Below are 26,606 nucleotides of genomic sequence, written 5' to 3'. Positions count from 1 at the left end.
TGCCTTCTGCCCATATTTTAATTGGATTGAGTTTTGGGCAGTGAGTTCTATATTCTTTATATATTTTGGATACTAACCCTTTATTGGATATATCATTTGCAAATATCTTCTCCCATTCCATAGGTTGAATTTTGTTTTGTTGATTGTTTCCTTCTCTGTGCAGAAGATTTTCATTTTGGTGCAGTCCCGATAGCTTATTTTTTTTTCTTTCCCTTGCTTCAAGCAATACATCTAGAAAAATATTGATATGGCCAATGTCAAAGAAGTTACTGCCTGTGTTCTCTTTTAGGATTTTTGTGGTCTCAGTTCTCATATTTAGGCCTCTAATACCTTTTGAATTCATCTGGGGGGATGGTGTAAGAAAGTTATCCAGTTTCATTCTCTTGCATGTTGCTGTCCAATTTTCCCAACACCATTTGTTGAAGAGATCGTCTTTTTCCCAATGCATATTCTTTCTTGCTTTGTCGAAGATTAATTGACCATAAATTATGGGTTGATTATGGGTTTTCTATTGTATTCTGTTGATCTATATGTCAATTTTGTTGTGCCAGTACCATAATGTTTTGATTACTGCAGCTTTGAAATATAATGCTAAGTGAAATAAGTCAGTCAGAGAAAGAAAAATACCATATGATTTCACTCATATGTGGGATTTAAGAAACAAAACACATAAGCAAAGGGGAAAAAAGAGACAGAGAGAGGCAAACCAAGAAACAGACTCTTAACTATGGAGAACAAACTGGTGGTTACCAAAGGGGAGGAGGTGGAGGATGAGTGAAATAGATGGTGGGGGTTGGGAGTGTACTTGTGATGATGAGCACTGGGTGATGTGTGGAAGTGTTGAATCACTTTATTGTGCACTGGAAACTAATATTACACTGTATGTTCACTGACTGGAATTTAAACAAAGACTTTTTAAAAAAAACCCTCAAATTAATGTGCCAGATAGGAGAAATAGTTGTTGCCTCAACGCTACGGGCAAGATCAGTTTAGTTCAATCAAAAATAAGTACTTTGTTATAGAGAAGCCATCTTCAGCCCTGGGGCTACAAAGTTCACTGTGACAGAGGCTCAGTCTCTGAAGAGTTTGCAGATACTTATATGGTCAACTTGCTTCCCGGTGGAGGTATGCTCTGTTGTGTTTTTCTTACACATATATATTAAACACTACAGGTAGCAAGAAACTCTCCTTTCTCTGTCTACCATTCCCACTTGTATTTCTACACTTATCCATCCTTGGGAAAATTATACCCAAAAAGTGTACATTAGTATCTTTTATTAGTCTTTGTTAAAAAAGAATTATAAAAGGTTACCAATAGCCAAGAGAGAAAATTATGTTTTTGTGGTCATTATTATCCCATTTGTAACTTTTTATCTTGATAATGGTTCCACTCCTTCATCATTGCAAAATGTACCTATTTTACAACGAACTATGATGATTTATTTCTAGGCAACAAGTATTTATTAAGAGCCTACGATATCCAAATTTGTACTAGATATTATGTATTTAACAAAGTGATTAATAAATATGTTCAAAACAGTCAAGATGAAAAGCAAACAAAATGCACAATTTGAATATCATTCTACATGCAATGGTCTGTGATAGACGCAAGATAGAGAAGTTTCTGCGTACATATTAAGTAAAATTTCAGGGCACAACTTGGCATTAGTCTGACAGTGTAGCATTTCAATGGATAGTGAAAAGATGGCAGACTTCTCTGTGTGGAAGAACAGGATGAGCAGAGATTGTGCAGGAAAGAGGAAAGAAAGGGAGTGGTCTCCCTGAGAAGTATATCATGGAATGAGAAATCATGAGCCACTATAAACCAGGCAAGAGGGATGGAGGAGAGTGGGTACTAGCATTACACAGTGGTTAACAGCCTCAGTTCTGCAGCCATGTAACTTAAGTTAAAGTCTTGGAGGCTAAAAAGAAAAAAGACCCTGAACTTCAGGCTTCTGAAAGATCATAAAGGATAATATTTCACTTAATTAATTTTCAAAGAGGGTGGCAGTTATATTTTCTGTTTCTGTCCTGCTGTCTAACACATAAGTTTTTACTACATTTACCTAGACAAAAGCACTTGATTAATTTAAAGGCAGATGGCAGACATATTTTCCCTATAAATATGGCTTTTTTCCAGGTATGATATTTTCTTTTCTGAAATTCAATTTTTGAAGATTTCACAAGAAGCATTTCTAAAATATAAATGATGAGAAATAAAACACCCATGTTTCATCATATTGATCTCTGAGCTCTATTCTAAAAGTAAATGAGTTCTAGTTGCTTATGGCTTGTGTGTCCAAATATGATCTAGCCACAAGGTCAAGAGACCATGTAGTACTCGCGTGAGGAGTCAGTAGCTGCTTATGCAATGTTCCTTCAGGGATAACAGGAAGGATGCCTGTCACCTAAATCAACTCCTTTATCTAGACTGACTCCTGATACCCTGACAGAGGAAGGAGACTTTTATTTTAAAAGAAAGAAAGAAAGAAAGAAAGAAAGAAAGAAAGAAAGAAAGAAAGAAGGAAGGAAGGAAGGAAGGAAGGAAGGAAGGAAGGAAGGAAGGAAGGAAGGAAGGAAGGAAAGAAAGAAAGAAAGAAAGAAAGAAAGAAAGAAAGAAAGAAAGAAAGAAAGAAAGAAAAAGAAAGAAAGAATTTAAATGAAGATGCTTTGTGCAACATACGGAGTTGGTTTAAGTTTACTTCAAGGTATAAATGAATGAGGTTGATTCAGCCATGCCAGTTAATACTCTCTTTGCCCAGGGAAAGTCTGCATAGTATATGTCAGTGTGGAATAGCAATAAATCACAGGATCACTCAAATTCTCAAGATTATAGTCTCTGGCCTTTAATAAGCATCATTTCTTAGATATCAAGGACTTCATGCTGTGTAGGAAGAGAAAACGTCATATAAGAAAGAATCTAAAATGGATTGACTTTTAGATTCAATGTCTACTGCTGCAAAAGTTAATTATAGGTGGTATCTAAAACCACACAGGTTTCAAACATATCCCATATGGAACCATTAGTAGACTCCTTTAGGCAAAAGAAATCAGGGGACAGTTCAATAGAAGTAGCAGAAGGAGGATATGATAAGTTATGATAACAATAATACCTGTATATTAATCAATTTGGCAACTATTTATCATATTTAACACATTTAACACACATATAGTGTATATTTTATGGGCAACATTTGTAGTTTAAGTAATAAATATCATATGCCTTTAAAACTTATTCATGACCTTTGGACACTTTTAGCAATCTAAGGAACTTATTAGAGATCTTTTAAAAAGATAGTATGGATGTTTTTTACTCTTAAGATTTTAATTTTACTCTTAAGAGCAAAAGCTCACTCTACAAGAGAATGATTAAATAAATCATGCCATTTTCACATTATAAAATATTGTGAGGCCAACAATCATGTTTTGAAAACTTTTAAATATTATTTTTAAAGGTTATGATTTAATGTTAAATTTTTGAAAAATGAGTATTTTACATATGTGACCATTACGGTTTGTAAAAAACAAAACAAATCAAATGATAGTATTGCAGTTCTTTAAATTTTCCACTGCCAGACAACAATGGCTTCTATATTTATTGATGGATCAACATTAATACTATTCATTTAGGTCACACAGAGCAAATCTATTTGAACTTCTCTGCCATTCAAATATTTGAAATGAGTAGAGAGAGCTACCAGATGATCTGCCTATTCATCCTCAACCCTATCAAAATGTCAATCTTCTCCAAGTTAAACATTCCTGGTCCCACTAGTCATTTCCTATGTGACATATTCTATTATTTATTTAATGTGTATTTACATTTAATGTTTGCTATCTGCAGGCCTGTTGTTTGTGCTTTACAATGGTGAGTTGAAACAGCCCCTAAAGTATTTGGTGGTCTGGGTTATCAAGAGGTTTGGGTTTTAAGGACAGGACACAAAAAGTAAATAACACCTGGAATCGTTTCAGGTAGAAAATTAAATTGGAGTCCTGCCCTCCCTCTCTCACACAAAACTGTGGTCTTTGGAGGGCAATGCTTTCTGTAAAATGATAAATGAGGCCAAATTTGTACAGTCAGAAACTGTATCTATCTTAACTGTGCTATGAGTCAGGAAAAATTCTCCCTTGAGAATTTGTAAACACAGGCATGATTTGAGTAGTCTTAGGAATTTAAGTTAAGCCACTTATGTGGCATAGGAAGTGCCAAGCTGAGAAATAAATTACAGCTGTCCCCACTGGCAGAGCTCCGGGTACCTGGCAGAGTATTCTCCCTAAAGGGCTTAACTTTAAGCTCTCTGAAGCCTAAAAAACAAGCATATCAAACCAGGCCAAACATGGGAACTTACATCTCAGAATTATAAAACTCACAAAATTAGAATGTTTAAATGCTTGAAGAAATAGAAAGAAATAAAAACTAAGCAATTAACAAGATATTTTGCTTCAAATATTGGCAGATTTGAAAAGTAAACCAACGGAAGTTGTAGAAAACATGTAATCATTGAATTTAAGCATTCAATGTGGTTTGAATAACAGATTAGATGTAATTTATAAGAAAAATTGGGGAACTGGAAGACAGATTCAAATTAATTTTCTAAAAGATTTTACACTAAAATTTCACACAAAAGAATGAATATGAGAGAGATTAAGGCACATGAAGAATCAAATGAAAAAAATATATGTATGTAAGAATATATACACATGTACATGTGTTACGTATATTATACACATACATATATACATATACACACTTATATATATGGATTTATATGGTGTTCTAGAAGAAAGAAGCAAATAGAAAAAGGAACAGGAAATATTTGAAGAGATAATAGTTAACAAAATTTTATAATTAATAAAAGACAAACCTCATAATCAGAATAAATAAAGGAATATTCTTCCACAGTATATCATAGTAAAAATAAAGAAAAGCAAAAACAAAGAGATGATATTGGAAACAGTGAGAAGAAAAAGATTACCTACAAAGAAATAACAATTAGATTCACCGCGGACTTCTCAATTTCAACAATGGAAACCAGAAAATTTTCAAAGTACTGCCACAGATTAATTTCAACCTGTAATTATATACATAGATAAACTACTATTCAGGAATGTGAACAAAATAAAAGCATTTTAGAACAACAACCAATAAACCCTCAATAAAGGAAATTCCAAAGTATATTTCAAAAAAAGGAAAACAGTCTCACAAAAATGGTTCCAGATAAGGGAAGGAGTCATGATGAAGAAACTGATAAAAATAAAGGAGAGGATAAATCTTTCTTAAAAAAAATTGCATAAAACGATAACGTCTAACTTGGAGCAAGAAAAGATGATATAGCAAAATAAGTGGACAATATAGTAAAAGTTAATCAGAGCTAGCTATATGTAACATTTATTATAATAAAAAAAAGAGAAATAGAATTTAGAATTTCCAAGTCAGTGGGGAGGGAAAAACAATAGAAGTTTTTTAAAAACTACAGTAATCCAAAAGAAATTCAGAATGGTGAAAAAAAGAGAAATATAAAAATCAAGACATACAGAAAGCAGAATATAGGAAAAATTGCATATGAAAACCAGTGAAGGACAGAATAAGAATGGAAATCTGGCCTTTCATGAATCATAGATGCAAAAATCACTGTGGAAGTATCAGGAAACTGAATAAGCAATGTATTTAAAAATTTATATGTCGTGATCTAATTGAATTAATCCCAGACAAGAATGCAAGAACACTTTAGCATTGGGAAATTTACTAATAGAGTTTAGCATGTTAATATATTGAAGGAAAAAAGTTATCTGATCATCTCTTTAAATGGAGAAAAAAGCATTAGGGAAATCCAACGTTTACTATCACAATTCATAGCAACTTAGGAATAGAAGAAAACTTCTTTCCTGATAAAAAGAATCTACCATAAGCTTACAGAAATTTACCACACCTGATAGTGAAATGTCAGGTTAATTCATATTAAAATCAGGATTGAGACAACTATGCTCACTATCATTACTATATTGAATAACATAAAGAAAACCATAGTAGTGCAGTTAGACAAATGAAAGAAATAAAGGGAAAATTAAACAAATTGTGGGGCATCTGGGTGGCTCAGTCGGTTGGGTGTCCAACTCTTGATTTCTGGCTCAGGTCATGATCTCATGGTTCATAGGACTGAGCCCTCCGTTGGACTTGGCACTGACAGCATGGAGCCTGCTTGGGATTCTCTCTCTTCTTCTCGCTCTGCTCCTCCTCCATTTGTGCGTGCACTCTCTGTCTCAAAATAAACATTAAAAAAATGAACCAAATCATCATATTTGAAAATGTTTGTATAAAAAAAAGAATCCACTGAAAATCATTTGATTTAATCAGATAAAAGCACAGTAACTGGATATGAGAGTATATATAGTCTTTAATATATAATTATTATATATTATTATAAATATATATTTAATATACATTAATATTAAATTTAATATTAATTAATTAAGAACACTTTATTGGAAGATATTAAAGAAATAAATCAAGTACACGAGGAAGAGACTCTGATATACTAAAGCTGTTTATTTTTAAGTGAACTCTACCCATAACATGGAGCTTGAACTTACGACCTTGATATTAGGAGTTGGATGCTCTACCAACTAAGCCAGCCAGGTGTTTCAGCATAGATGATTAGTGCATATCCTAACCTATACATTTAATGTGAACTCCTTTCAAAATCATACCCAAGTTTGTTATGCAACTTCACAAACTGGTGTGAAAATGTACATGTAGCAGCTAATGGCAAGAACAGCCAAGATAAATTTGAAAAAAAAAAAAAAAAAAAAAAAAAACAGGATGGAAGGATTTGCCCAATTATAAACAATGCTTATTATAAAGCAATAATAATTGAGACAATATTGTGTGGCCTCAGAAGGAAACAAAAGACCAGAGGAACAGAAGAGTAAGCCTAGAAACAGAACCACACATAAATACAAACTTCACATATGACAAATGTCATTGTTAATCAATAGAGACAATATAGACAATTCAATAAATGGTGCTATACAATTGGTTACAAATATGGAAAAATAAGTTATGTCCACATGTCATATAAACTCCTAAATATGATAAGGAAAAGCATAAGGATTTTAAGAATGATAAGAGACTACTTTATGACTTTGGGACAAAAAAGAATGTTTAAAGAAGTTTGACTTATTTAAGGAATGAAAAAATAAACCACACACAGGGACAAGACATTTTCAGCGTAAGAGGAGCCCAGGTCCTGGTTAAAACCCTATGTGTGATTATTCAGGCCTGACCACAGGCAATCACCAAGACTTTTCCTGACACGCCTCATGGAGAAACCTGCCTTCCCCATACCAGATGTGTGCACCTAGCTCGTTGTGGCCTCTGAAGGGAGCTGCAGTCAAGCACTCAGGCCCCGCTGAGTGGAGCTCCCTGAATATTTGCCTTCATTCCTAGGTCTCAGTATCCGAGGCACTGGGTGGAGGACTTCTTCAGGTGCTTCTGCTGAGTCACCTTGTCAGGGAGAGGAGGGAAAACCAAGAAGACACTTGTTCTAGCTCTTCCCCATAAGCCTCTGTCCATCCCAAGATTCATAAAACTGCTGGAGCCTTTGTTTGATTCTCTCTCCACAGGAGGACAACACCCATGTCTAGGTGGATCTACCTGACCCTTAACTGATGCACTTTTGTCTGGGAAAAAATAGAAGGTGAGTGAGGAGCCAGTGCTTTCTCCAGTTGTAATCTCTTGCTTATATCACAGCAGTAAGTCACTAAATGCCCGTCTTTCTCATTTTGGGGTTCTTGTTTTAATTGGCTACTCTGATATCTGATAGCTCAGCTCACTCTCTCTCTGAGCTCAGCTGAGCTCCTGACAATACCATACTGATAACCATACTGATAAATGGTTAGTACCAGAATATAAAATGCTTTCCTACAAAGCAGTAAAAGAAAAAATTAGGAAATGGGGAAAGAATACAAAACAGTTGACAGAAAGAAGAACGGGCTGTAAACATATTAAAGATATTTAAAATTTTCACAACTATGAGATACACAAAAGTTAGAATTTGATAATATAAAGTGTTGGCAAGGATGTGGATAAGTAGGAAGCCAATATGCTGATGGTAGAAGTGTAAATATGTACTAAGACTTTGGAGGACAAGAATCCTAGGTGGTCCAAGGTACAACATAAGCACCAACCAACATCACAAATCTTGTAAATAGTGCACTCTCAGTTACATGGCAATTTGAAGAAGTAATTTATGATTAATCAAAAGAAAACCTCACAAATGCTAAGTTTGCGCTGCCAGGAAATCTCATCAATCCTTGTTCGTTTGGTTTATTTTCTTTTTTCTCCTCCACTTAAGGCATTGTGGTTATCAGTTTAATTTGCTATAAAATACAATTAATGTTACTATGCTTAATTTGGTTTAAGTCTAAGGAGGGGTAATCAGAGACTTTTTACTTTTCATTGTAATTTTATTAAAGTAACCTAAAATTATTGCTCAGAACTCTTTATCTTTCAACAAAGATCATCCTATAATCACCTAAGCGTTTGGTATTGCCATTAGTTTACTTAATTCATCATAAAGAGATGTTTCTTGGATATGGATTTCAAATTTGATTATCAATGTATTATCATCTAACTTTCAGTGTTCCAGGTTTCAAAGTGTAGGAATGAGCATTAAAAATTTAATAAAAAATACTTGAATTCCTACTGAATAGAAGGAAGTTTGAGCTACAAAGAATCTATATCAGAGTTTTTCCAAATTTTTCTATAAACACCCAGATGGGTTTTTCATAAATGATATATTAAATGAATATAATTTCTTAAGCAGAATTGATTGCATAATTAGCAAGGAGGAAGAAATTAAAGGAAATTGCATTTAGTGGGATGAAGACAGTCATTCTTTGTTGATGAAATTCACAATGAACAGTGTGTGTGTTTATCAGTTATGGAGTAATCTGCATGTACTAAAAAATATTGCATCAGAACATACGATATCAAAACTATTTTAATTGAGGGGCACTTAGGTGGCTCAGTTGATTAAGCATCTGACTCTTGATTTTGGCTCAGGTTATAATCTCACGGTTTATGAGTTCAAGCCCTTTTGGGCTTTGTGCTGACAGTACGGAGCCTGCTTGGGATTCTCTCTCCCTCTCTCTCCTTGTCTCTCCCCCGCTCATGCTCATTCTATCTCTCTCAAAATAAATGGATAAACTTTAAAAAATTTTTTAAAGATTTAAAAAAAACTATTTTAATTGAAAGGAAAAATTACCCAAACACTATACTAAGAAAATATAAACATACTTTTCAGTCTTTGTTGGATGAAGTAGACAGAAATTAGAACTGTAGATATTCTGATAATATAATTAATAAAATTTATTAATTTCCCCAAATTTGCACCCTACCAATAATACTACTCATTTTTTAATAACCATGGAAAATTTAGAAAAATTGATTACTGGGCCACAAAGGAAGTTTCAAATTACAAAAAACATAAATGGCATAGGCCATATTCTCTGAATACGATGCAATAAAACCAATGTAATAATAAAAATATGAACAAAAAATATCACTTAAAAATTGTAAACTCTGAATATTCATAACATTTTTCATCCAAGAAGAAACAAAACTTGCACTTAAAAATTAACAATAGAGAGCAAACTGAGGGTCGATGGAGGGTGGTGGGTGGGGGATGGGCTAGATGGATGATGGGTATTAAGGAAGGCACTTGTTATGATGAGCACTGGGTATTGTATGTAAGTGATGAGTCACTGAATTCTACTTCTGAAGCTAATATTGCCATGTATGTTAACTAACTAGAATTTAAATAAAAATTTAAGAATAAAATTAAAATTAAAAGTTGTGATTCTTTATGAACATACATTCTTAAACCCTTAAATAAAAATTACACAAAATGAATTCAGTCACATGCCAAAAGTAATACACTTATTATTTTAAGTGGCTCTAATTAAGAAATACTAGATTAATATTAGAATGTATATTCATATAATTAATTCAATCAATAAATCAAAGCCAAAAATATATCATTATCTCACTACAAATCTAACAAAATTCAGTAAAGTTCAATACCCATTCTGATGAAACTCTTCACAATAAAATAAAAAGTTATTTTCTGTATATATTTATTAGTATCTATATAGCATTCCCATATCTGGTATTAGCAAAGTATTTTATTGTAGACTAGCCCTCTTAACCAAGACAGCTAGAAAAGCTGGTTAAAAATACAAAGTGCATGAGAGATATGCGGTACAATGATACTGCTGAGTTATTTGGCTCTGGGTTGTGAGGTGAGCTCACCTGAGTTCCCTTCTGAATCCCACCTGGACACTCTGCATGATGGCCACAAGTCTCTCCACTCAGATAAGAGGAAATGTAAGGCATGTACTTCACTGAAGTAAAGCAGCGCACACTCCCCTCCGCCCACCGTGCTCAAGAGAGGGGCAAGAAAAATGTTCACCCCATAATCTGAAGACATTTCAAGATGCCAGAATAAACCCAAGCCTGCCACACAGATCTGAGACAGATCGAGTCACAAGTCTCGTACAATGGAAACTGATATTCACCACTGTCAGCAGTACATTTAAAAAAATTACCTAAGGGGCGCCTGGGTGGCGCAGTCGGTTAAGCGTCCGACTTCAGCCAGGTCACGATCTCGCGGTCCGTGAGTTCGAGCCCGGCGTCGGGCTCTGGCCTGATGGCTCAGAGCCTGGAGCCTGTTTCCGATTCTGTGTCTCCCTCTCTCTCTGCCCCTCCCCTGTTCATGCTCTGTCTCTCTCTGTCCCAAAAATAAATAAACGTTGAAAAAAAAAATTACCTAAATATTCCAGATAGAACATCTAGAAAGTTTCCTCTGATCTATAAAATGCATGCTATATCTAAATTTCTTTCTTTTTTTTTTTTACTTTTAGGCATTGCTGCATAAAACTGCCAGTGTTATTAATGCATCTCCCTCTGTTAAACGTTGAAAAAAAAATTACCTAAATATTGCAGATAGAACATCTGGAAAGTTTCCTCTGATCTATAAAATGCATGCTATATCTAAATTTCTTTCTTTTTTTTTTTTTTTACTTTTAGGCATTGCTGCATAAAACTGCCAGTGTTATTAATGCATCTCCCTCTGTTATTCCTTGCTTTACTAAATATGGGAAGATCAGAGAAGCAGGTCTTTAAAAGAAGCAAGTGTTACTGTTGAAGGATGAACAGTTCTGCCTTTCCCTTTCCTAATGCGGCGAGTACCACAGGCTTTCCACAGAGGAATATGTGCAAAAGAAAGAAAGAAACAAACAAGAGCTAGGCCCATTGAATGTTCAAAAAACCAATGTACAGAACAAACAAAACAATACAAAAACTTTCTCCAGATTTTAGGAAATATTTTACCCTAATCAAGAGCTCTTGGGGAGCCTGGGTGGCTCAGTCAGTTAACTGTCTGTTAATTTCAGTTCAGGTCATGACCTCATGAACCATGAGATCAAGCCCCCATCAGGCGCCACACACTGACAGTGCAGAGCCTGCTTGAGATTTTCTCTTTCCCTTTTTCTCTGCCCCTCCCCCTGCTTGCACACACATGCTCTCTCTTGCTCTTTCTCTCAAAATGAATAAACTTAAAAAAAAATCTCAAAGTATGTGGCGATGGTAGACTGAAATTTTCATACTGTTCAACTGTGTCTTTTGTCTTCCTAAACCATTCTGGTATGTAAAGTTTTTAAGTTATTTATGTTTTTCCCCACATCATCTTTCATGTCCAAAAGCCATAAATAAGTTGGAAATAACAAGTGTACGTGGATTCAGAAGTTTTATATTTGTCACCTTCACACGGACTGCCTACTTGATGAACCCAAATGCTGTTTGTACCCCCACCCCCACTGCATTGTAGGCTGTCCTTACCTGTGTTCCTGTTTCTGTCTCATGGTTCTGAGGCAAATGGGACTGGGGCCTCCTTGTTTTCTTGTAACAGTCCTTATTCACTTCTTTCATGTTTACATCATCCTGATAAGTAACAGCTTTTAGATTTATATCTTTTTTTTCTTCTTCCCTCCTTCTTTCTCCCCTTCCCTCCTTTCTTTCCCTTCCTGCTTCCATCCTTCCTTCTTTCCTTCCTTCTTTCCTTCCTTCCTTCCTTCCTTCCTTCCTGCCATTAACTATATCACCTGGGCCCAGTGCTGAGCTTTTTTATTTTTCTTTTGTGTCAATTCCTCAACATCATTGTTTAAATTCCACCAAAAAAAAAAGAAAAAAAAAAAAAAAAAGATGAGCATTGAAAATGGAGACACAGCAGTGTTGTTTAATGGCCTACAAATTGCTCCAGTATGTGATCTGAAGAGACTTGAAATTAAAAGCATAATAAGCTCAAGCACATATTAAATTAGGATAGCTTGTTCTTCATAAAATCTAACCACAAGTAAAAATAGAAAACCTATGAGAAATTTGACAGTGACATATTGAGGGGATGAAAGTTTTTAGGTTAAGATGCAATGACTTCATAAGTGAAGATCAATTGAACGTCCAAACCAATTTTTGAAAGGAATTTAATTTAGTTTGATCTATGTTTATAGAAGGAAATTAATGCTTCATACATACATTGGATGTGTAAATTAAGGAGCATAGAGTTGGCAAAATCAATACACTATACATCATCATTAATTTAGAGTAGAAGTGGAAAGATGGAGCAGGAGATGGAGTGGAGATGGACAGGAAGAAAAGCAAAAAGAGGAGGAGAAAAAGAATACTAGATAAACAAAAACAGAAACGGAGGCAGGATAGGGTAGGGAAAGAATGAGGGCAAGTATTTTTTTTTTTTTCAACGTTTATTTATTTTTGGGACAGAGAGAGACAGAGCATGAACGGGGGAGGGGCAGAGAGAGAGGGAGACACAGAATCGGAAACAGGCTCCAGGCTCTGAGCCATCAGCCCAGAGCCCGACGCGGGGCTCGAACTCACGGACTGCGAGATCGTGACCTGGCTGAAGTCGGACGCTTAACCGACTGCGCCACCCAGGCGCCCCTGAGATAACTAAATGTCCATTATATTCTGCTGTTCATTTTGGCTGTGGGTATCAAAGTTGGTTAGTCTGGAAAGTAACGAATTTTGAAACAGCTTTTTCATTCATGTGATACATATTTATTCTGCCCTCAAGATGCCCAGATCCGATGGGCAAGAATAAGAAGTGAGGAGGTGACAGATGCTTTGAGGAGAGAAAAACTTGATGGCACATCTTATTCATCCATCCATCCATTCATTCATTCATTCAACATATAATTATTAAACCCTTTTTATCTGGCAATTACTGCAATATAGGGGTGAAGGAGACAGACATGGTCTCTGCCCTTATGAGACTTAGACTTTGGCTAAGAAGACAATTATTAAATATACATTCACAAGTGCACTGAGCTTCATAAGGAAGTCTAAAGTATTTTGGGTGTGTGTCAAGATCTAATCAGGAAAACAAAAACCACCTGAATTCTTTTTCAACTTACTACAGTTCATGCTCAGTGTTACCTTAGTTCCAGGTGTACAACACAGGGAGTGATTCAACAACTCTGTATGTTATGCTATGCGTACCACAAGTGTGGTAGCTACCATCGGACACCATAATACAATGTTGTTATAATACCATGGGCTCTACTCCTTGTTCTGTGCATTTTATCTCCTTGACTTATTCCTTGCAGAACTAGAAGCCTGTGTCTCCCACTCCCCTCACCCATTTTACCTATGCCCCCACAGCTCTCCCCTCTAGCAACCATCAGTTGGTTCTCCGTATTTATGATTCCATTTCTGCTTTTGGTTTGCTTATTCATTTGCTTTTTTTTTAGGCTCCACATGTAAGTGAAATCATATGAAAAACCACCTGAGTTTTTAAAACATCAGGATTAAAAAAAAAACGTTTATTTATTTTTGAGCGAGAGAAAGAGCACACAGCAGAAGGGCAAAGAGAATCCCAAGCGGGCTCTGCACTGACAGTGGCAAGTCCAATGCGGGGCTCAAACTCACAAACTATGAGATCATGACCTGATCTGAAGCCAGATACTCAACCAGCTGAGCCACCTAGGCTCCCCTAAAACAGCAGGATTTTGTTGCGTGGGCACGGTTACACAGGTGCTGAAAGACTGAGAACCCCAACAGGACACCCAGGGCATCCAGAGGCTAGCAACAATAGCAAACCATTATCTCCCTTATCCCAGCCTGAAGGGACAAAAGCAGAAGGCAGCATTATCAGAGCACAGGGGCCAGTGTGGAACCACATCAGGCTACCAGTCAAGGCACTGCTGTTGAGGGGATGGCACAAAGTTTGCCTTCCATCTTCCCCTCACCCTTCAGTTCTCCCCAGGATTTGACCCTGGCAATAAAACAACTGTCAGGGGAATTCTTTCTTCTGTAAACTAGAGCCAGACCAAGAAAGGAATTTGAGGACAAATTGGCCCAGGACCTTTATAAGGAATATAAAATAGGAATTAAGAGTATCTAAAGTAATGCTGGGAATATCAGTTTTGAAACCTCCACTCACTTCCTACCTCTTCATCAGCCTGCCTATCTAGCCACACAGTCAGAAATGTTTGCTGGCAGTCTTAAAATACCCTTTCTTCTTTTTAATCAGACATAAATCTGAGCAAAGAAAATAAAGTGAGGTAGAAGAAACTCTCAAAGTGGTATAAGAAATCAAATGAAGAATTTTTTTTAAAGTATGTCTTAGTATTCCATATAGATACGAAGAAGAAACATAGGCTTTACTGAAGCACTGTGTAGAAAACAACCCACAAGATTTTGGTTCAAACGATAACTTTTACATTTAGAAGCTGGGAGGCCATAGGCAATTTATTTAATCAATCTGACCTCAGTTTCCTTATCTATAAAATGAAGTCAGTAATATCTCCCTTGAGATGTGTTGTGAGGATTTCCAAAGAGACTTAGAGGTTATTGGGGGGGGGGGAAGGAGGGTGGGCTTATACTCAAGTTTGCATGAGAAGCAGCCATTGCCCACTTTGCTACTGTCACCAATTAGAATTAATGTATGTTAACCACTTGGGGACACAGTAGGTGCTCAGTGAACAGTTACTTTTCTTATGTTTATAAATCATTAAGTAAACCTTTGTGTGTAGTTTATTCATTTGGAATTAAGGTACATGTTGAAAGGAAAATTATTTGTATTGTCATCTTAATCGTCACATTCATCTATTTACTGTTAAACTAAAAAGTTACATAGGAAAAAAATCCCTGACTCCTTGGTTTAGTCTGTCATGTCCTCCTTCTAGACAACTTGGTTCAGTTTGTCATATCCTCCTCCTAAACAATTGCAATCATGTCTTTTTTCACCACTGGATTCTCAGTGGTCAGGACAGAGCCTCCTAGGACATGAAAGGTGCTAAAATCGTGTTGAGATACTGGCTTCACTTTAGTAATTGATTGCTCAACAGATAATTCTGAAATAATTAAGTTGCTGATAGCTACAGTTCAAAATTTAACAATTGCTTCCCAACATGCCTTTATAGATGGAAGACTGAAGCTACCATCTCCACATTAGAGCAAAGGCTTTATGCAAACAGAATGTTCACTGGGTGACTGGTCAACTCTCAACTGAATTCCTCAGGTGACAGTCTAATTCTACTGAATGGGAGCTTACTATAAAATTCAAAAAGTTATCATTCCAATAGGCAAATCTTAAACTAATGGTTGACACTAAATAAGAATTTCTTCTTGGCTATGTTTCTTCTGTGTGAATCAGAAAGACTAAAATTTTAATACTAAATGAAACATTATATCTTTGTGTCAAATGTTGAAATAATTTCTACATGTAATGCATAATTTTGAAAATTATGTCTTCCTTTCCAGACCTCCCAGTTACAAAGCATCCCACATCATCTTTTTGTAACTCTAATACTAGGCTGAGAATTTTGTCTTTGATCTCTTGCCATTACAACAATTTCATAAGATCAAAAATGACTCATCAGAAAGCCTTGTTTTATAATTTCTCAAGCTCCATTATTTCCAAAACCTTTTATCTCCATTTTATTTCAGTCGGTCTGATAGCTCTGAATTTCTTCACTTTGAAGACTAAATCCCAAGGCTTTACCTCTATGTAGATTCTTTCTTCCAGCTCTGTTTCCTCCCACATTTGTTGCACTTAAGCCTTGCCATCAGATAACCACTGGTTTCCCTTTCCCTTTTGGTGTCTTTCAACACATTGGGGTGTACTTTGGCTTTTTTTTTTTAATCTCTCTGGTTAGCCTAATCCCATGCTCCTTTCAGCTCTGCTCTTCTGTCTAGCATCTTTGAGTCCCTAGGCTCCTTAACCTTCCACTGACTTACAAAATCAATTCATAACCCTTGATTATTGTCATACTTGCACTCTTCACTTCTTTTCCTTACAACGTCTAATGTTACTGGATGCCAAGATTGTGCTGACTGGATCTATTCAAAATCTTGTAATTTTCATCTCAATTTCAGGAAACTTTTAATTCATTTCTTGTGGACACATAATCATGTTCCCTATAGAAACCTTAAAAAGTGTTTTTCTCTCCCTCCCTAGTCTCCCAGTCCCACAATGGCCTCAGTGGAAACTTTATCTCATTTAACTTCTGTGGTCTTTAACACGCTGAGTCTATTAATTCCTGGGGCATCCTTATGACATGTCTATATGCGACTTTTCTCAATACTGCCATATACAGAGGTGATCAGAATTTGCGGTAGTGGCTGAGGAGAGAAGAGCACAGGTGAACTGGTTTGAAAAACTCCCTTGTGTGGTAGGCATTGTTGATGCCAGAGAGAAACAAGAAAAGAGATACCTAAGAAAATCAATCTGGGGTCAGAGCAATCATCATAAACTGCCTTCAGAACCACCTCTTAAATGAGGCCCAGCTTTAATCGTGTCAAAACTGTGTAGCAATTTATGTCCGAGGGAATGGTAAAAACAATAAAGTGGATCAGCTAGCAATGAAAGGAGTCAAACATCTGAGTGTGATCAAAGAAAGAGGCAGTCAAAGAAAGCCCTTGTAAAACCATTTTCATTCCAGGTAACCACAAAAGATGTGACCTCTCAGGAGCAACATCAGCAACATCGCACTATTTAAACTAAAATAGTGCGACCAGTAGTTAAATAAACAAGCAAACTACAATAATAAGCACCAAATGGGTAGGGGAGAATCATATCCAGAGTTGCTACAATATATTACCTAAAATTAAAAAAAAAATTATACATATGATATGCAAAGAAATAAGAAAGTTGCCCACACACAGTTAAAAAAAAAAAAAAAAGCAAGCAATAGAACTTTGAGGGGGCCCAGATGTTGACCATAGCTGACAAAGACTTCAAAGCAGCTATCATAAATATATCCAAAGAACGAAAGGAAACTATGTTTAAAAATTTAAAGAAAGCATGATGATAATGTCTCATCAAAGAGACAATATCAAAAAGGAGAAAGACATTATTTAAAAAAAAAAAAAAAGATGGAAATTCTAAAGTTGCAAGTAAAATAACCAAGAAAAAAAAATCACTACAGAGCTCAACCAGCTGAACTGGTAGAAGAAAGAATCAGCAAATATAAAGAAAAGCTAATAGATTACACAATTAAAAAAAAATGAGAGAACAAAAAGAATGAAGGAAAAGTGAACAGAGCCTCAGAGTAATGTATGACACATTAATCTCACCAACATACTTGTATTGGAATTACCAGGAGAGGGGAGAGGAAAAAGCAAGCAAACAAAAACCACAAAAACTTGTTCTAAAAAATAATGCCCAAATTTCCCATATCTGATGAAGAACATTAATCAACACATCCAAAAGGCTCAACAAACTCCAAGTAGGGAAAACACAAAGAGAGATATACCCAGAAACACCGGAGTCAAACGCTGAAAGACGTTTTTGTCTAAAAGACATCTTTATCTAAAGAGGAAATATGAAGTAGCACAATGAAGCTTAAATAAAGGCAATGTCAGATAAATAGAGATTAAAAGAATTCACTGTAAGAGAACCCAACTATCAAGAAATACTTAAAGAAATTCTTCAGGCTGAAAACAAGTGACCTCAGACAGTAATTCGAAACCATATGAAAAATAGCAAAGAAGTAGAGTACTGGTGAAATAATTATGTAATTATAAAACTTTGCATACATGTATATTACTTCTTTCTCTTCTTAATTGATTTAAAAGGTAGTTATATAAAATTATATATAAGTGTGTGTGTGTGTGTGTGTGTGTGTATTGTTAGGCCTATTACATATAGAAATGTAATACATTTGCTGATAACAGCAAAGAGGAGATTGGGGAATAAATTTGTATTGGAGTAAGGTTATGACTTTTCTTCTCCCAGCTTCTCTAAAAGGCATACAATTATGTAAATTAACACTTATAACAATGTATTGTTGGGTTTGTAACATTTATAGATGTAATATGTATAATAATGGCACCACAAGGCAGGAAAAAGAACTATATAAGAGTAATATATCTATATGGTACTGGAATTAAGTTTGTATAAATCTGCAGTAGACTCTGATAAGTTAAAATATATATGGCAAACCCTAGAGCAACTACTAAGGAAATAACCCCAAAACAAACAAACCAAAAAATTAAGAGGATTTTTGCTTTTACCAAAAAACGGTGAAAGGTAAAAATGGCATTCAGCATTGGTTTTACAGCGAGCCTCCTAGAGGAAGCATGCGGTCTGAGTCACACTGCCAAGCTCTGTCCCTGGGAACCACACTCAGCATCTTAGCGTCAAATTGCTATCTTTGAACCGTATCTGTGAATACCTGTGCTGATGTGGGGCATGAGCAAACGGTCAAGACAGAATTATTGAGACGTTTTTGGTGCAAAATAAAAAGCTGCTTTTATTACAGCACAGGGACAGGACCCGTGAGCAGAAAAAGCTGCATTTTTGCTGTATGAATCTGATGGTTATATACGCAGTGCTCAAGGGGCAGGGGACATGCGCAGGGAGTATTAGATAATAGATATCTTGTTCGAATTTCTACTCATAAAACTACTTTTGCAAGATTTCTCTGGTGCTTTATCATTCAGCTCAATATTAACTATTGGTGAGATGTACAGGCAGTCATGAGAGAATGTAACAACCAGTACATAATTGACTCTTATTGGACCTATATTGTCAGGCTATATAGTCTTCTATGCTACAGGTGAACATTTTTCTGCTTCTGTTCTTCATCATTTCCTCCCTGACCAGTTTTTCAGTCCTTACATCTTTAAGATTGTTGAAAGGCAAAGGGTTCATCTTCTGTAACTTCCTCAAGTTGATAGGGGTCGTAGAGATGTCCCTACTCAGGGACTGAAATTAGTTACTCTCTTACCCTACAAGAAACTGTTATGGTGGGCCATTACTGTAGAGCCCAGAGGGGACATCGGGATGAATTTGTTTTGAGTAGGATCGAAGGAGTCAGGAACTGCTTGCTTGGCAATACGAGAGAACCAAGCAAAAGAGACAACACATTAGAATTATTATTAAAATTAAAAATAAGAGGAGCAATGAGGTGGATGATAGCCCACCTCCTGACCAGGAATGTAACCAATTATCAAGTGACAATGCAGTCATTAGGAGCACCAATTTGATTCTTTGTATCAGTAAGTAAACCTGTTACATTTTAGTTATAATCTAGAATACAGACACAATATTCTTCTTTAACAATGGCAGACGTTCCTCCTCGTGCTAAGATATCTAATGTCATTCTATTTTGTAGAATCGATTTATGCATTAGAGTTACTTTAGTGTTTAATAACATAATGCTATATTGGGAGTCATTTAAGGCCTTAATGTGTATTTATCAAGGGCCTCCATGTGCCGTATGACATCTTCTAAATGTACTGATGGAAGAAAAATAGATGTCAGATGGTCACACCAATGGAACGTGGATCTTGTCCAGCATTGTCGTGAGCCCATCTGTGGGTTGGCATTTTCAGTTAAAATTTTGATAGTTTGAGGATAAGAAAAAGGACTCTTATGGCCTGGAGAGTCCCATGTAACATTTATCATAGGTCAGCAAGAAACTTTTTTTTTTTTTTTTTTTTTTTAGTAATAGAAGTATCCTTTTATGTCCTGGTATTGGAGTGATCTGTCATATTGGCTATGTATTGATATAAATGAGGCCAATCTGTACCTTGTAATGGAGAAACCCACCAAGGGAGGTCTGAAGTGCTTGATGTGTGCAATAAGCCACAAATCTAGCATGAAGACTGGTTTTGTAGCTTACCATGATGTGTCCACTGTAAAGAGTTACCATTTATTTATGGTATACATGTGGGCTAAAACTTTGGATACATTAGCAGAGTCATCTGGGATATACACACATTTAGTCTCAATATTAGCATAATAACTTTTTCTTTGACTTGCATTCAGGATATCAAGGGCCATTAAGTTTTGGGGGGCCACTTTTCGAATTTGTGGCTGACTTCATTTTGGGTTTGGATAAAGGTGGCCGCTATATGTTTGGCTTTAACCTCTACTTGTAATTTGACATCAACAGAGGTGGCTCTCAGGACAGATATGATTAAAGGATAAAACCAGTAAGAAGCCTTCTTTCTCTGATGTCTAATCTTAACAATATTCTAATTATGAGGAATCACGGGCAAGTGGGAGATGATCTGTTCCAGGAGATAAGGACATCCCCAAGTGTATTATCCAATCCAAATATTAGGAGGCTGAGGTCATCTATTTTTTCCAAAGTCCCTAGTTAACGCAGTGGAGTGGGGTATGCTCTGGCTTTTAAGGAGCGATTTTGTTATCCCAGCCACGTAGAATTAATCAAGGTGACAGTGAAGTTGCACAATTATTGGAGAGTCCATCCCATTGTCCAGCTATTTAAATAACCCCATGCCCATAGGGTCCCTTTTATTATTCCCACAGAGTAACAAGCAGGAAGACTATCTATATATGAGCTATTATGGCAATCTCTGAAGTTTATCTCAAGTTGTCTAGCTTACACTATTTAATCAAAACTAGAATCTAACATTCATAAGGATGTGTTATTGAAACACTTTTCTCTAAATTTACCCTTATTTCCAGAGATAACCAAATCAAAACTAATTTGTAAAACAAATCCACTTTAAATTTTTTAAATGTTTATTTATATTTGAGAGACAGAGACAGAGACAGAGACAGAGACAGAGAGAGAGAGAGAGAGAGAGAGAGAGCACAAGTGGGGGATGGGCAGAGAGAAAGGGAGACAGAATCTGAAGCAGGCTCCAGGCTCCGAGCTGTCAGCACAGAGCCTGATGCGGGGCTCGAACCCCCAAGCTGCAAGATCATGATCTGAGCCCAAGTCGGATGCTCAACCGAGCCACCCAGGCACCCCAAAACAAGTCCACTTTTAACAAACTTGACCTAATTATTTACATAAGCTCAGCAAGAATAGTGGTTGATCAGACAGATCCTTTAAAATATGTATTGCTGGGAATCTTTTATAAGGAATCTCTAGATTGAACTTTCAATAGACTCCTAAGGCCGGAGCCAAGCCAAATACTTGTCAGACTTGTCTGCAATACCTATAGATTTGGGTGTATTCATTCCTTTTCTTGAGGTCCCCTAAATATCTTGAGGTTTCTGCACTTGCCAGGAAGTGCCATTCTTTACTCACCTGGTAAGGCTCCTAGGAACTCTGTAAGTAAGGTATCGGGCTGACATTTCAAAGGGGGTTCTATTGGCTCCACAAAGTCAACCTTAGTTCCTTAAGGCTGTCTGGTCATATCTGAATCTACGCACGCCTCTCTCAAATATGACATTCCTGTCAAAGCCTCGGTAATATAACCAATGTTTCCAAATGGTGTCCTGTTACTAGGAGAGTAGATTCTCACTGAACTTATGCAAATAACTGTAATTGCTACAGAAGAAAGAATACTCACTGAGAGTTTCTGAATTCTGGAGGGTTCATGTAGGGAGACAAGTTAGAGGTTTCAATTTGTTTGCAAAGGAATATTTTATCATATTTCTATACGTCACAGGTATCATAAGAGAAAACTTCCTTATTCTGGAAGAGAATACATTAGAGAACCAGCAATGTTTCAAACAAGAGTCATAAAAACTATAATCATCTTTCTTAATTCATTTAGTCTTATGTTAGTAATTTTTGTTCAGGTCACATGTAGCTGTCCCATTAGTTCAAGAAATTTAACCCAGTTCAGTTTTATTATGTTAAACATATCAAATACCTATACTAAAAAAAAAAAAAAAAAAAGTCATTTACATGAGTCTCCTTGAAGACAAAACTCACTGGGCAAGAGCTTCAGAGCAATAACTATAAATGACAAAAGAACGTCAGAAATGGACATGGCTTAAGACTGATATGAAGAGTTCATTATAATGCAGCTGACAGAAATATGGTTCTGTGATACATAAGACTTCAATAATCAGAATATCAAGTGATGACCTTATGTTAGGACATATTAAAACTTCAGGAATTTTATATATTTTCTTGAATAGTTATAGCATTTACCTATATAATATAACCAATGGTTTATCATCATTGGCTTGATAGTGCTTAACACACCAAGTAAGACTAATTAGTCAAAAAGACTCTATTTACCATTTAAATCTTAGGAAGTTTGTTAAAAAACTCAAAGTTTTAAAGCACATGCCTAAATAGGATTACAGATCATTATAAATTTAATATTTATATTTTTAACAATGGTGGCAATAAGGGATTCTACAGAGAGTTATATAGTTGTTAGCAAAACTTAGCTCCTTTAACACTGAGAAGTTTTAACTTTCTTAAGTAACCAAAGACCTGAAAAGACAAAACACAGAAGCTTTAGCTTTCTAGGCAGATAGAGGGGAGAGAGAGAGGGAACAAAAATCTAGGTGCTTAATTTTAATTTATTTTGTGCATCTGTTAACAAGATGTGTTCTAGGTATCAGAAAAGCCTATAAAAGAGGTTATTTTTGGGGTCTGGGGATGCTAAAACTTTTTTCACAAATTAATGGTATTGTCATTTTGGCTTACGAAAGGTTTCATGATAAAGCTCTATTTTTTTGTTGTTGTTATTTAAAAGTTTTATTTTGAGACAGAAAGCATGAGCAGGGGAGGGACAGAGAGAGAGAGAGAGAGAGAGAGAGAGAGAATTCCAAGCAGGCTCTGTTCTGAGCCCAACACAGGGCTCAAACTCATGAACCTTGAGATTGTGACTTGAGCCTAAATGAAGAGTCAGAGGCTTAACCCACTGAGCCACCCAGGCACCATGGTAAAGGTGTTTTTAGATAGTGGGTAATTATCTGTACTAAAAGTATTGATTGTAAAACATGATATGGGGCAAAGGGAAGAAAACAGTTTAACAGTCAAGTGGAGGGGAAGAATAACTGGATATGTATTTTATGAAAACAGATGACTAAAGAAATTATCATCCAATATTTGTTGGTTGAGCCAGCAGTTAGAAAAATAACTAGGTACCAACATGCTAATATTACAGGACACTACATTTTTGTTAGTGGTTTGGCAAAACCATTGTTGTAGTGAAATGTATTTTTACACTAAGTTGTACATGCAAGTACATTGAAATGCTATACATACTGATGAGCAATCAGAATACTACTGGAAAATAAAAAAAAAAATGAGGAAGACTAAACCTTGAGGTAGAAAACTTTCCCTTTTTTATAGGATATGGGAAGCAGGTACCAGATATTTTGGTCTCAGCTCTTCCAGCTCCCTCCTTCCTGTCCTCTCAGGACACTGAAATAACTTCTTTTTTTGTAGTTTAGCCTCAAAGTAGATTCCAATTTATCAGGACCAATCACAAATGTACACATACGGGGTATGTACCTATTACTGTCACCAGCTATACCCCAAGACCTGGCCTTTACTGCTCACCTGATTGTACTCACTAACCTTTGTTTTATATTTTCCCCTAAGCTCTTCTTGGCAGCTTTCCTCTTTACTCAGGCAAATGAAACATGAAACCACCCCCAGGTGATGGAGACTGCCCTGACAAGACCTCCCACTGGCCCAGACCACCCAGACCATTTAAGCTAAACCTGACTCATGCCTGCTCAGAAGGACCGTGAGATGATCTCTCTGGAATGACCCACAATTGCCTTTACCTCATTATAATACTAAAATCTCCACCCAAGGAAGAGTCTTAACTTCATTTACATAACATACAAGGATCCTTGTAATGCAAGCCTCCTTTCCTTAAGGCACAAGTTTGACCTTAGGCTTCCCTATCTAAATATTCATTTTAACCCTAAACAAAAGGAATCCGTTCACTCTATCTTGGGGAGGTACAGCTTTGGAAGCCATTCCCCAGGATCTCTTGACTCCCTGCAAATAAAAGCTTTCTTTGTGCCACAACTCAACCTGGTGCAGTTTCTGACTCACCAAAGAGCAAACTCCTATTGGCTCAATTACACTACCAAACAACACTGGACACCTGGCTGCAAATTCCCATTTTCTTCTATTACACTCCTGTAGCTGTGAGTAAAAAAACACTAGCTAAGCACAGTCAGAAAACAGGCTGTTTTACTTGTTAGCATATTAGTCATTGGTACTGAAAGTGCATAGATGCCATCTTTTTATGCCAACTTCCTTGAATCTTCACTAGTTGCCAACCTTTTTTCCCTCCTCCAAATTCCCAAGGTTTAAAAACTTTAAATCATTCTTCTCTCAACTTGTTGGTAAATTCTGAGAAATGGCAAGTGACTAAATTTGTTTTAACTTAAGAAAGATACCATCAGTGAATCTATACAGAAATGTCCAGAGGCCAAACCTCTTAGCCACAGCTGCCAGCCTTGCAAGGCTGCAGTACCATGCATCCATATACAGAACTTGGGCAGTACCACATACCCACATGCACATTTATGGCATAAACAGCACCTATATCTAATATCTAATTATCCCCACTCTACAAACTATTTCTTCCAAATCACCATTTAATCAAGCAAATCTCTTGTTCGACAAAGTGCAATGGCTTAAGTTGCTCATTTCATATTAAACTGGAATTAAATACTTTCAATATTTGGACTTCTTCCCATCAGTCCAAACCTGGGTTCCCACTTCTTCCCTACCTCCACATCTCCATACCTTAAAACTTGCTTATCTTCTCGGCTTCTTCGTACATTCTGTTCCGTTCACCAGACTGTTCCCTTATTTACTAAGATCTACCTTCAGTTCCTCCTGTTTGACAAAATGATCCCTATCCGGGTGAAAAATGACTTTCCTTTTAAGGTGTCTTCCAAAGAACATCCTGTCTGGGCCATATGACAGGTAATAGCACAGAATGCTAAATTTGTTGGGCTTTATGAAGGCGATGTCACGAGCAGGGCATATGTTGAGTATTCATTAAAAAAAAAGAACAGAAACGTTTTCCCCGCTCAATAACCCATAAAAGATGTTTAAGAAGTAACACCTTTTGGTACCTTCCTCTCTCTCCCCTTCTTTCCAAATTCCCTAAACCGGCTTTCTTTCTCTTCCACTCTTCCCATGCCTATGGGAGACTGAAAATGTGGAGTTTGTGGACTGGGCTGCACCAACTTTTTTTTTTTAATTTTTTTCAAGGTTTATTATTTTTCAAAGACAGAACGTGAGCAGGGGAGGAACAGAGGAAGAGGGAGACAGAATCTGAAACAGGCTCCAGGTTCTGAGCGGTCAGCACAAAGCCCGACGCGGGACTCGAACTCACAGATGGCGAGATCATGACCCGAGCTGAAGTCGGTCGCTTAACCGACTGAGCCACCGGGCGCCCCTCAGCTGCACCAACTCTTAACGCTGTGTCTCGGAACCGAAAGCGCGTAGCAGGTCCATTAGCCTCCGGCTCGCTCAAGACCTAAGAGAGGGCCCATTCAAGCCCGCCACCACGCCGGGAAAATGGGGCGCTTCCTGGCGGGGCGGGATTTCCGGGATTCTCCCGCAGGAAAATGGAAAAAGGCGCGCGTGAGAGAGAAGGGATGCGGAAGAGCCTAAAGAAAACGAGAAGAGGAAGGACGGCGGTAAAGAGAGGGCCTGAGGCGGAACCAAGGGGAGGTTCCGGCAAGAGGGAAAGGGTCGCGGGGGAGCGGATAAAGGGGGCGGAAAGCGGAAGAGGGTCGTGGGGGAGCGGAAAAGGAGGTTACCTGCTTCGAGGAGCACAGCCACTGCGTGGCTGTAGGGGCTGCCCTTTAAGTGTCATCTAGGACAGGACTCTAGCTTGTCGCTGTGTCATGGGCATTAACGCTTCTCGGTACGAATTACAAGCGGGGACCCGCCCGGGCTCACCGGCGCGTTCCTAGTGACGCCATCGCGGAGGTCCACTGCCCTCTGCTGGGCGTGGGGACGCAGTGCCGAGCGCCGCTGACGGACTTTGCGAGGTGAAGGAGGGCCCTTGGGAAAAGAGTAAAACTTTTCTAAGGGTTGTGGCAAAATAGCCTACATTGGCATTTTCAAAAGAACGGGGAGACATGATTTCAACGCACTAGTTTAAATACTTTTCAGGCATAGACAGGGTGGGTGATGTTCCCTAGGACTTCTAGATTTGTCCTGTGTATTAAATTATTTTGCTTAATTAAGACCTTTGTTTCATCCAGCCGACTTTTCAGTAACAACAGAAAAATGTCCAAATCATTTTTGGTAAGGGCTCTTTAATTCTAAAATACTTTTGAGCCTCGAGAATCCTTTTAATGCTACACCACACA

General features: G+C 37.0%; 1 protein-coding gene and 1 long non-coding RNA gene across 5 annotated transcripts in view; one reads left to right on the top strand and one right to left on the bottom strand.

The window, feature by feature from the left end:
- Positions 1-2,821: 2,821 nt before the first annotated feature.
- Positions 2,822-26,184, bottom strand: LOC102901051. The gene is made up of 2 exons (XR_440353.4): positions 26,049-26,184; positions 2,822-6,256 (listed from the first exon to the last, which is right to left on the bottom strand). It is a non-coding gene; the product is annotated as an uncharacterized LOC102901051 (long non-coding RNA).
- ECHDC1 (ethylmalonyl-CoA decarboxylase 1) overlaps positions 25,673-26,606 on the top strand; it is a 54,610-nt gene continuing 53,676 nt past the window's right edge. The window contains exon 1 of one of the 4 annotated variants that reach the window (XM_045058010.1): positions 25,673-25,925. The gene's annotated coding sequence lies outside the window, so the exon portion shown is untranslated. Of the gene's footprint in view, positions 25,926-26,142; positions 26,283-26,606 lie in introns of those variants that run through there. The other 3 variants (XM_011282617.4, XM_011282616.3, XM_011282615.3) reach the window with 3 other exon arrangements.

Source organism: Felis catus, chromosome B2, assembly GCF_018350175.1.
Source record: "Felis catus isolate Fca126 chromosome B2, F.catus_Fca126_mat1.0, whole genome shotgun sequence".
NCBI classification, from domain to species: Eukaryota; Metazoa; Chordata; class Mammalia; order Carnivora; family Felidae; genus Felis; species Felis catus.
Note: the sequence above shows the minus strand (reverse complement) of the source record. Positions and strands in the feature narration are given on the sequence as shown.